At 42.1% G+C, this 12,200-nt stretch overlaps 1 protein-coding gene across 1 annotated transcript in view; it reads left to right on the forward strand.

Annotated features, from left to right (window-relative positions):
* The window catches only part of arid2 (AT rich interactive domain 2 (ARID, RFX-like)), a 57,809-nt gene that overhangs the window by 11,658 nt on the left and 33,951 nt on the right, over nt 1-12,200 (forward strand). The gene's annotated exons all lie outside the window — the stretch shown is intronic.

Below are 12,200 nucleotides of genomic sequence, written 5' to 3' on the forward strand. Positions count from 1 at the left end.
CAGATACCAGACGGACGAATCTCATTTCATAGGCAAGTGCCTGGTGGCCGTGTCTTGACCGTGGTTAAAAAAAACATAGTGTCACCTCCATGTGAGCTCACCACCCGCAAAGAGATTGTACAGGTTCTGGTGATCCCTTCTACGGGCAGTGGACGGGGCAAATGCCCACACAGACTGGCAGCCTATCATATCCCTGGTTAATAGATGGTTAGGTTGCCCCATGTGACACAATCGCATAGTTTCAGTTAGTGCTTATAATATGTGACCTTGGGCTTATCTTTCAAGTCGCTTAAAAAAATCATGGGTTGGGTTTTTATGGACTTATTTTAAAATGCACATTTGATAGGAAAATCTGACAAACCTGCTTTGATTTTAGATGCTACTGTTATTAATATGAACTATAATAATCACTGTAATTGCTATAGGACAACCTTCTTGTACAAACTCAGATGTTCACAGTTCTCTAGGGAATTCTCGTGCTTTGTTGCTCGAGGACTTGTTCAGCTGTGCCGTGGCAGTAATCTAAGTTTTTGCCTTGTCAGTATTAATGTATTGAAGCTTGATCAGATTTGACCTTTTATGCCTTTGAACAGAAAGCAGCTAAAATGATAATCTGATGTCAAACAATTTTTGTTTTTAAATTCACCTTTTTCATGTAGAGCAGAAGGCTCTGTTGGTTGTTGAACTACCAATAGATCAGGGTTCGATCCCAGCCTTTGCTGTGGAAGCATCTTCTGATAAACTGGCGACCCTTCCAGACGGAGTTGTAAACTCTTACCTGCTTCAGACTACTTGGCTCGTTGGGCCGCGATGCCTGTGTAGGACTTGCTTCTTTTTAATATTGATCTTCTGCTAACATGAGAGTAGAGTAGTTACTCTTCCGTTTGTTTACTTATTCAAACTTTTCAAGCCTGAAATTTTTCATGACACCAGAAATGAGACAGCTGCCAAGTTGTCATGTTACTTATTTCCCCACTCCTGGACATGAAAGGACTATAATATTTCAGATTTGATTTAGCCTTGTCTTGGACTTATTATTTTTTATATACATATTCTGTGTCCCTCCATATAATTGCTGTGTGGGTTTCCACAACAAAGGTGGAACCTTCAGGCAGCAGAGAAGCAGAAGGTTAAATGCTGCTACTTGTGAATTTTCTTTCATCTAACTCTGTCTCTTTCACCGGTTTTTTATTCATTCTAAAATAAAATACGGTGCATTTTATTGCATATCGTCATGCTGTGATATTGCAACTTTTTTTTTCTCTCTCTGCTGCAAAATGATAAATGAAAACATTTTAACTGCTGCCCATTCCTGCACCACAAATTCATTTCAATACTGCTTGCTGCCTGGTGGTGGTGGGTGTTAATTTTCACACCCAGTTATGAGGTTATTCAGGTTGGCATCATGCTGTTAGTCCCTCCGTACTTGCTGTGTAAAGTCGATAGTGTCTCCTGCTCCACTGAAACATCTGGACGAAGTGGCCTTTGATCTGGAATGCATTAACCATGTTTTTATTCCCCCACTCCGTCTGAGCTGCTGCTGCTCAGATTTTAGAGACACTCTGAAGAAGACGCGCTGTGGATAAAAGCAGTGGCTGTGCACTAGTTGGCCCACTTTATTATACAGGATAATAAGAGACTGTTAAGCAGGAGAGAGAAACTTGCAGTCACAGATAGCTTCTGAGGATTTGTGTCTTTTGGTCTGTCTGTAATATGACCTGCACTTCAGCAGTGTTGGCCAAATGGTCACCACCAAAAGCCTTATCTCCTTCCCTCAGTTTCTTTGCTGGCCAACACTTTGACAGATCTGCCTTGTATTTCACAGGGGCACTAGATGTTTTTTATCTTCATTCACTGGCTGAGGGTTTTTGCCATGCATGTGATATGCACCCAGCATTCTGGGCATTGGCACCAGTATCCACTCAACGGTTTGGAAATTCCTCTTTTTGGGTAGAATGTGTGACCCACCCACAAAAATCCTCAGTCTGGTTTATTGGGTGTCTGTTGTTCTAGGTCAGTGGTTCCCAAAGTGGGCCGTGCGCCCCTCTGGGGTGGCGCGACAAGGCTAAATATAAACAATATACTTTGTGTTGGACAGCTAGCAAACCATGGCAAATGTCAGCAGACCTCCAGGGAGGGCAATAATGACACCGCAACAGACAATACTAAAGCAAAGTCAAGAAAATATGACGATTCATATCTCGCCCTCGGCTTCACATGTACAACGGTGGGTAATGAAGAGAGACCACAGTGTGTGCTGTGCCTCAAAGTGCTAGCTTGGGACAGCATGAAGCCAAACAAGCTAAAGCGTCACTTAGAGACCTTACATCCTGCACACACACAGAAGCCTGTGGAGTTCTTCAGGAAAAAAAACTTCTCAGCTGTCGTGCACAACAGAATACGTTTACAAACGCAGCTGTTTCTACATCAAATGCGCAACTTGCCTCTTATAAAGTAGCCTACAGAGTTGCAAAATGTAAAAAACCACACACCATCGCTGAGGAATTGATACTGCCTGCAGCTATTGATATGGTTTCCACGATGATTGATGAAAACACTGCCAATAAACTAAAGACTTTACCTCTATCAAACAATACCATTGCAAGGCGCATCTATGACATGTCAAAAGATATGGAGCAGCTCAATGACAAGTTACGAGACAACCGTTTTGCTCTGCAGGTGGACGAAGCCACGGACAGCAACAAGGACTGTTTATTAATAACTTATGTCAGATTCATCGATAGTGAGGATTTGAGGGAAGATTTGCTTTTCTGTAAACCTGTAGAAAACAGGGCCACTGCGGATAAGTTGTTTAACATCATTGACACTTACTTGAAAGATGCTGATTTAAAATGGGAGGACTGTGTGGGAATCTGCACAGACGGCGCTCAAGCAATGGCTGGGAGACGGGGAGGGCTGCAGGCGCTCATCAAGCGCGTCTCCCCAGACGTGCAGTGGACGCACTGCATGATACACCGAGAGGCGCTCGCTTCCAAACAGCTGAGTCCTGAGCTGAATGATATTATGACCGACGTTATTGCTACGGTAAACTTCATCAAAACACGACCTGCCAAAGCCCGGATTTTCTCTGCCTTGTGTGATGAGATGGGCTCCGACCACACAGCTGTACTGTTCCACAGCGAGTCCAGGTGGCTGTCACGGGGGAAGGTTTTGTCCAGGGTGTTTGAATTGCGGGATGAGATCAAAATCTTCCTGGAGGAGGAGGGTAATGAGCTTGCCCACAAGTTTAAAGATAACTTCCTCATGAAGCTTGCATACCTGAGTGACATGTTTCAAAAACTTAATGAACTTAATCTGCAGATGCAGGGCACTAAGACACACCTCCCACAGCTGGCAAATAAAATCACATCATTCACAAGAAAATTAGGGATGTGGGAGCAGCGAGTTAAGGGGGGGAATATAGACTCATTTGAAAGCTTGAAGTCATTCATTGATTCAAACAAGCTGCAGAACAGTGATCCCATGCGTGAAAAATCACATCTCTGCCCTTAAAACACAATTCCAAAAGTATTTTCCAGTGCAAGATTCATCAAAATATGACTGGATCAGAGACCCCTTCAGTGCAACTCCAGCTGATGACTTTAGCACAGCAGAGGAAGAGCAGTTCATTGATGTCACCTCAGATTCAAGGATGCGACTGGAGTTCAAGTCCAAGACATTGTCTGCATTTTGGATTGGAGTGGAGAAGGGGTACCCACTGCTGGGCAGGAGAGCCTTGACCACACTCCTCCCTTTTGCCACATCCTACCTGTGTGAGATAGGTTTTTCTGCTGTTGCCTCCATCAAGACAAAGTACAGATCAAAACTGGACATTGAAAATGAACTGAGAGTGGCTGTCTCACAGCTGCACCCAAGACTGGGGAAGATCTGTGACACAAAACAAGCCCACTGTAGCCACTGACTTATTGCAGGGCTGGAAGAAAACATATTCAAGATGTTCAATGTTTTATTCACAGGGAAATGTTCATCCTCAGACATTCAGAATAAAAAAAAAACAGTTAATCTGTGGTTGTTGTTATTTCTACAAAAGTTCAAAGTTTCATTGAGGTTTATTCTATATAAACAATAGCAGTTTGTGACTGAGTGTGTTTGTCATACATTTACATGTTGATGTGTATGGTCAGGGGTAGGGGGGGCCTGAGACAATTTTGATTGGCCAAAGGGGGGCCTGGCAGAAAAGTTTGGGAACCACTGTTCTAGGTGATGCATAATCTAAACTTTCACCCCAGCATGTCGCGTCTTTTAATGATATTCTCCAAATGGCCCTGTATTGGGCAAAGCTCAGAGCTGACCTGAAAACCACGTTTATGTTTAGTGAACAAGTGAAATTGCACAGAGTAGCTGAAAGTGGGATGGATCACTTTGAAATGCACGCTCGCACCCAAGCCGTGAAAGTGATCGGACAGTTGCTTCAAATGACCGCTCGAAGGCACGTTTATGAGAAAACACAAGTTGGTTACACTTGTGGTTCGAAATCAGCAAAGTTTGTACACGGCCATAAAATAAAGCTTGGGAATGTAACCATAATTAACCCATTCTTGTTGTAAAATGGTTCATTCCAGTTTCATTATTTAAAAATTGTCAATTCAGATTTCATTCTGCCTAATTCATGAACAGTAATAACTAGGGATGGGTATTGATAAGATTTTATCTATCGATCCGATTCCCTTATCAATACCTCTTGTGAATTTTATGTCTACTAAAAGTAGGCTTTACAGGTTTTCTATGTCAACATTTTGAGTCTTAAAGTAAATAAACATGAATTTGGTCACTGGATCCTTGATCTCTGAACAGAAATAGAAATAAACTAAATCTGTAGTAATTGTCAAAAGCATTTCTTTTCCAATATTAATGACACAGATGTACCTTCATAGCCTCTTGGCTGAGCTCTTGCAGCCGGCTGCGCTACACATCAGGATGTAATTCAGAAAAACGCAGGGTGTCTCCTTTTGGGGAAAAAAACACAGTTTTGGTTGGTTGTGGTTTGTTGTTTGTATTATAACGTTTGGAAAGAGGTGTCATTTGATTTACAATTTAAAAAAAAAAAAAAAAAAAAAAAAAAAAAAAAAAAAAAAATTATTAATTCCGACAGAAATCTGCATGGCTTTTGAGCTGTGCACTTAGTCCCACAAAACAGAGGATATTATTATTTCCTTTACTTGATGGACAACATCAGTTTATGCAATGGCTGGTGCTCACACCAGAGAACCATCGCGTAAAACTCCGGTGTAGAATGAAGGACCATTATCGTTTTTTGCCCGAAAGAATTGCAGACCTGCCTTCTAAAAACCAGCGAACAGTGGGTTGACGCACTGCTTCACTATTTCAAGCAGACCCGCTGCATGCAACATAGAGAGATAATTTTCTCGATTAAACAACCTCAAAACTAGTGGCCGCGCCAGTGTCCCGAATTGAAGGACCGATAAGGGAATCGTTAAGCAAAAAGGCTATTTATGTCTGCGGGTCGAATCATTTCTTAACGATACTTTAACTGAACCGGTATTCGATACCCTAGTAACAACACTATCATAGTCATTTGGCGACACATGGGAAAAAAACAAACAAACAAAAAAATCTAAATTGAACTAGTTATTGCACATATAAGCAAAATTCTTTGTGCACAGGATGGACTTATAAGTTTGAGTTAAACCAGTTATGGTCACTGATTCATCAACTTTCAACGTGCAACACTTATCCGGAAGAACTGTGACTTTTGGATTGGGAAAAATATATTTTTTTGTAATTACAGCAACTGTAAGTTTCATGATGTTTTAACTGTCACAGCTTTTGACTAATGCAAACTTTTTTCCTTTTTTTTCCCCCTTTTTTTTTTTTTTTTTTTTTTTTTTTTTTTTTTAAGGGTCCTTTCTAGTATTCTTATATGGAATCAATGCCAGTGATGAAAATACATAATTTGAAATGTGTAAAATCTTCAAGTCAAAGTTTGAGGCTTAATTTATTTATTTTAATATAAGCATCAAATCCATCATCAGAGGCAACCTGTCATTGGCTGTTTGATGTCTTAATTTGAGTTTTTTTTTTTTTTTTTTTTTTTTCTGCAACCAGCACTTGATTATTTAGATGACATAACCTGACTTTCAGTGTGATGAACATTGTTTTAGTGACTTAAAGAAAGTAATCTCTTGTTGTTGCTCCTGCCAAACATACAGTATCTATCTGCGCTGACTTGAAGTTGTTTTTGATAATTAATAGTTTGTGCTGTAAATGAAGCAGCTTCTGGTGACTTTGACCTGCTATCACTCTGTGGTCTTGTGACTTATTGGCAAAGCAAACCACCCTCATCCTGTGTGGGAGAGTCAACTCCCAAGTCCCAGCAAATATTTTTGCCTTCACAGAAAGTGGCAGCATGTCTGTTTGCATGTCTGCCTCCACAGCCAGCAGGGGGCGATCAACTCCCACTCACCGAGGGCATTAGAGGGAGTCATGCATCTGAGTAGTAAATGGTTCTAGCAGCATGTGCACCTGTGCGAGCTGGTGATCGTAAATGACAAGTCAAATGACAGTGGTGGTTTGTGACTGCACATCTGTTAGTACTTGTTTGTTGGCAATTTCCCAATTTCTTCTCTTGCAGTTGGACAGAAAGAGACATGAAGGTTAAACAGCATCTCCCCCCAGCTAAGTGTTACAGTACAGTGGTTGTCTCTGTTGGTTAATGATTACCACGTTAGGTTTCATGAGGGATTCAAATTTTTCTTTCATGTGTGTATGAGGGTGTGGAGAAGTGCAGACACAAACCAGTGCAGTTGACACCCACCACCCTCTCGTTTTTATGGAAGAGCAGAAAAAGCTTGTGCTGAGATAGTGGTTGATGACACTGCAATTGGGACTCTGTCTCTCTCTTTCTCTCTCCTCCCCACCTACAAATGAAGGCTGAGAATATTTATAGTCTGGCATGTCAGCCAGGAGCCAGCGGACGGGGGATTACCTTATCCACAATGAACGAGCGGGCCCTCATTCAGAAGCAGGCTCTTGCTTGCTTGGTGGCTCACGACCGCACAGGCAGGGTTCACCACACATTCACCACCACTGAGGTATTTAGCTGTGCAACTGTTCTGTTTGTCTGGCATGTTTCTGCACATTACGAGATGTTGACTCTGGATTTACGTGCTCCCAGAGAATATTTCTGCAGACAAAGTAGAGTAGTGTTACATCAGTTCTACAATTTAAATAACTTAAGGGTGCTTTGAACTTGGCGAATAATCCTGGGCTAAAGGTCTGATGTGTTTTAAGTTGTGGTGAGGCAGCTGATCTCAGATTGTCATCTTCATTTTCCCACATTTGCCTTGTGAGTTTTTATAATCAGTACATGCTGGCTAGAAATGTCACTGGTTCAGTCATGTTGGAAAGTTTCTTCTGATTAGATTCCGTTACACATGCTAGCTTCTGCACAGTGTGCAGAGAAACATAATTTTCCATCTTTGTTGCCCTCTGCTAGTTCTTACAGTTTTGCTATATATTTTTTTCCCCTCCAGACTGTTATGATTGTCAAGTCAACTGAATCCCTTTTTTTATTTTTGTGAAAATGGAGGATGTGGGTCTTTACTGCTCTTTGAAGCTGGTGTTGTTGATTGACCACCTGTGGAGTGCTTCAGTAGTCTGTGTTCATCTTCATTTGCATTACTTCATCCAGTGATGCATGGAATGGTAACGACAATGGCAGAAAATGATCACAACCAGAAAATTATGCAAATTGTCATCTTCCAGGATCTGAGAAGGTTTTTTTGGTTTTTTTTTTTTTTACGCTGATCATAGGGGGACTTGCTCTGCGCTGTCTGATGGTCAATATACACTGCTGATCGTTGCATTGGATGTTATATAATATATGTTGGCTGTTTGACATGCCAACAGTATCAGCTTTGGGCAGAATTAAAAATTTGTCACTATGGACCATCCTAAAATAGATGTGCTCATAAAACAATACAGAATCATATTACCTCAATCTAGGAATAGTAGAAAAATGCTTTATTTTGATTGTCTGTCAACAGTGACACAAACTCATGTTTACATGTTTTTTTATTTTCCCACAAAAAATATTATAGAGAATTTCTCGACTACCGCCTCATTGTTGAGTCGGATTGGATTATTGAATGCGCGCTCTATTTCAAATAAAGCGTTCTCCATTAATGAGCTTTTTGTCAGGAAAAACTTGGACTTTCTTTTCCTCACAGAAACGTGGCACAGGGAAAATGAATGCATCCATTTAAATGAGCTCTGTCCTGCGGGTTGCTTAGCGGTAGGTAAGCCCCGCCTGTCGTGCGGGGAGAGGACTGGCTGCTGTGTACCGGGACTGGTAGACATGCAGACTATCGGATACGAGCCATGCCCCCTCTTTTGAGGCGCTCATGATGGAAGTTGGTTGCTCACATAAATTTTATAGTATTTTGATCTATCGACCTCCTGGCCCTGCTGGGGCTTTTCTTAAGGCTTTTACTGACTTTTTATCGTCTATAATTAGATTGGAAAAGGTCGTGATTTTAATTTCCAGATTGATGTTGATTCTTCTACTTCAGCAAGAGAGTTTATAACTATGACAGAGGCTTTTAATTTTAAACAGTATGTGTCAGGTCCCACTCACAACAAGGGTCACACGTTGGATCTGGTTTTTGCACTGGGCCTGGAAATTACCAATGTATGTGTGGAGGATGTTCTGAGTGACCATTGTTGTTTTCTTTGATTTGATGGTGCCATCTGAGCCTCGACCTGTTTCTACTAAGGCAGAAAGGAGAATTATCACAGAGACAACAGCTACGCTTTTCTGTGATAAATTCAACCCTTTATTTTTTAATAATCTCACTGAAACTGATTGTTTTATGAATAGCTTTAATAGCCACTGTGCCACTATCTTGGATCAAGTGGCACCACTCAAGGCTGATAAAGCTCCTCGTGAAAGTTTCTGCCCTTGGATAAATGATGGGATTATGACTCTAAGGAGAACATGTCACCAGATTGAACGCCTATGGAAGTCAACAAAACTGGAGGTTCACAGGCTACATTTAAGAGACTTAATATCTTCCTTAAATAAGATGATAGAGGAGGCCAGGACGAGTTATTTTAATCGCCTGATTGCCTCCAATAAAAGAAATCCTAAAGTGCTTTTTGACACAAATCAGCTCTCTTGTGTCACCTGCTGCCGTCACTCCTGTTATCTCTAAAACTAGTTGTGAGGAGTTCACGGATTTCTTTATTGATAAGGTTAGAGTTATAAAGGGCAACCTGCCTCCATGCCATGGTCCCCAGCACTGGGAACCTCCCACTCAGTGCTGGGCCTCATTTGAGCCTGTTACTGTAGAGGACATCTCAACCATCATGAATAAAGTGAAGCCCACCTCTGGTATTTTGGATGTTCTTCCGTTTAAACTGTTTGTGAATGTATTTGACTCCATCGGGCCCTACATTGCTAAAATGTTTAATATATCTTTGTCGAGTGGTGTGTTTCCCTGTTATTTTAAACATGCCATTGTGGAACCACAGTTAAAGAAAGCTGGATTGGATTCTACAGAGCACAAGAACTTTAGGCCAATATCTAAAACCCCTTTCTTGGCCAAAGTCTTGGAAAAGGTAGTCTGTGCTCAATTGAGATTGTTTTTGCAGGCTAACAACATCCATGACACTTTTCAATCTGGGTACCGTGAGTTTCATTCTACTGAAACAGCCCTGTTGAAGGTGTCTAGTGACATGATGATGGCAGCTGACACTGGCAAATGTTCTGTGCTGATTCTGTTTGATCTGTCTTCGGCGTTTGATACCGTTGACCATGGCATTCTGATAAACAGATTGCGGGATTTGGTTGGAATGTCAGGTTGTGTTTTAGAGTGGTTTACCTCTTACCTGACTGGTAGAACTTTTAGTGTGACGGTGGGCAATGCAGTGTCGGAATCTGCAGATCTTCTGTGGGGTGTGCCACAGGGATCGGTCTTGGGACCTGTTTTGTTCTCGTTGTATCTCCTTCCTCTCAGCAAGCTGATCCAGCAGTTCAGTGATGTGTCCTATCATTTGTATGCCAATGATCTGCAGCTGTACTGCTCTTTTAAGACAACTTAGCCACAGAAACTCTGCTCTCTCACAAATTGTTTGGCCAAAATTAAGGAATGGCTCACTGAGAACAGTCTGCAGTTAAATTCCAATAAGACTAAGACTCTAATTGTAGCACCAGATAGTGCTGTACCTGGAATTAAGCAGCATCTCGGTAGCCTAAGCTGCACAGTCAAAAGCAGCCTGCGTAACCTGGGTGTCATTTTGGATGGAGGGATGTCTTTGGAGCAGCACACAAATTACCTGGTTAAGAACTGTTTTTTCCAAATTCGGAACATCTCTAAGCTCCGTAAGATGGTGACGTTAAAAGAGCTTGAGATGATTGTTCATGCGCTCGTCTCATCGCGTTTGGATTATTGTAACAGTCTCTTCACCTGTCTGAATAAGGAGTTGTCCCGCCTGCAGGTTGTGCAAAATTCTGCTGCGCGCCTGCTTACCCGCACCCGCAGGAGGGACCAATATTACTCCTATTCTTAATACTTTGCATTGGCTGCCTGTCTCCTACAGGATTCATTACAAAATCCTGGTATTGACTTTGAGCTCTGCATGGACAGGCACCGGAGTACATCAGGGACCTGATCCAGCCTTATGCTTCCTCCAGAAGCCTCAGGTCGTCCAATCAGAACCTGTTGATGGTTCCTCTGACCCGTTTTAAAACTCGCGGGGACAGATCTTTTACAGTGGTGGCGCCTAGCCTCTGGAATGAGCTTCCCTGTGCCCTTCATTCTCTGGATTGTGTAGATACTTTTAGAAGGCAACTAAAGACGCATTTCTTTAAGTTAGCTTTTTAGCCTAATATTGTATTTTATTGTTTTCGTATGTTATTTTTAGATTATTTTTGTATGCCATGTGCAGCGCTTTGTGACCCTGGTCTGTGAAAGGCGCTTTATAAATAAAGCTTACTTACTTACTTACTTCTTAATAAATCATACTGTTTGGTCATGTGGATTTCAAAATGCTCTCTTCTTGGAGACTTTATTGATGACCTTCGAGTGCCATGATGTTCAAAATAGTACTTTGTACTTTTAACCATAGCATCAAGGTTAAAAGTAGACCTGCATTGAAATAAATGCAGTCAGATCTTTGGACCAAAAAATGACTTATATTTACACATAAGATCCTTCTGAATGTAGTAAAGTAAATCTGCAAACCCAGATCTGTCATTCAACAGAGAAATTTTCATTTAAAAATGACAAATTTACAGCTAAAATTTAGCCCTCCGCAAAACTGTCATCACATCTGGGACGCTGCCGACACGTCAGGGGGAAGACCCTATCCCAGCATGCATTGCGCGCGCCAACTGTAATTTGTGCGTTTACGTCAGTTTGCATCTGCACCTTTTTCTTGTCTTATACGGAAGGATCTACTTTTTTTAAAACTTCTGTCTTGTCTTGCGGCACGTTTGGTGAGTACACATTTTTTTTATTTGTGCTTGAAAATTATTTTGGGGGACTTTTTCATACGCCCGTTTAAGTGGTGTCGCATTGAAAATCTACTGTCTTTCGCTTCCGGTGTTACCGTCGCGGGGTACATAGGTGGGACCCGCAAAGAATCCAAGTCATTAAAAAGATATAAACCCCTCTCAGCGGCCACGGAGCTCTGCGGCTCTGATTACTGAGACGTGCGGCCCTGCGGAAAGTCTGTCCTTGCAGCAACAGGTGTCACCGGCCGCTCCGCATCAAAACAGCGAGCGTATTCTCTGGACTTTTGCCAAGTTGGCTGCACCTCCATTCAGTAGACAGGGACGTGGTGCCGGCTGCACAGCAGACACGGGGGCGATGTGAGTGGTCCGCTTCAGCGTTTACCGAGCACGCAGACTCAGTAAGCCCATCGGAGGCAGAGAGCGAGGCGTCGGGGAAGAACGTCGCCCGCTTTCGATGTCGCCGCTGATCTGAGCATGCAGAGCTGTATCTCACATTCATTGCAGCTTACTTTTGGATGCTGAAACCAGGATGTGTATAACAGTAACATTACTAACAGATAAAATCAATTTCAGTGTGGGATCGGACTGAAGGCAGGAGTGCCCCGTCTTCTGCCGGACGTCACTGCAATGACCCGGATGTACAGTTTTTGCCGAGGGCCAAATTTTAGCTGCAAATTTGTCATTTTTAAATGATTTCTCCACT

Source organism: Thalassophryne amazonica, chromosome 22, assembly GCF_902500255.1.
Source record: "Thalassophryne amazonica chromosome 22, fThaAma1.1, whole genome shotgun sequence".
NCBI classification, from domain to species: Eukaryota; Metazoa; Chordata; class Actinopteri; order Batrachoidiformes; family Batrachoididae; genus Thalassophryne; species Thalassophryne amazonica.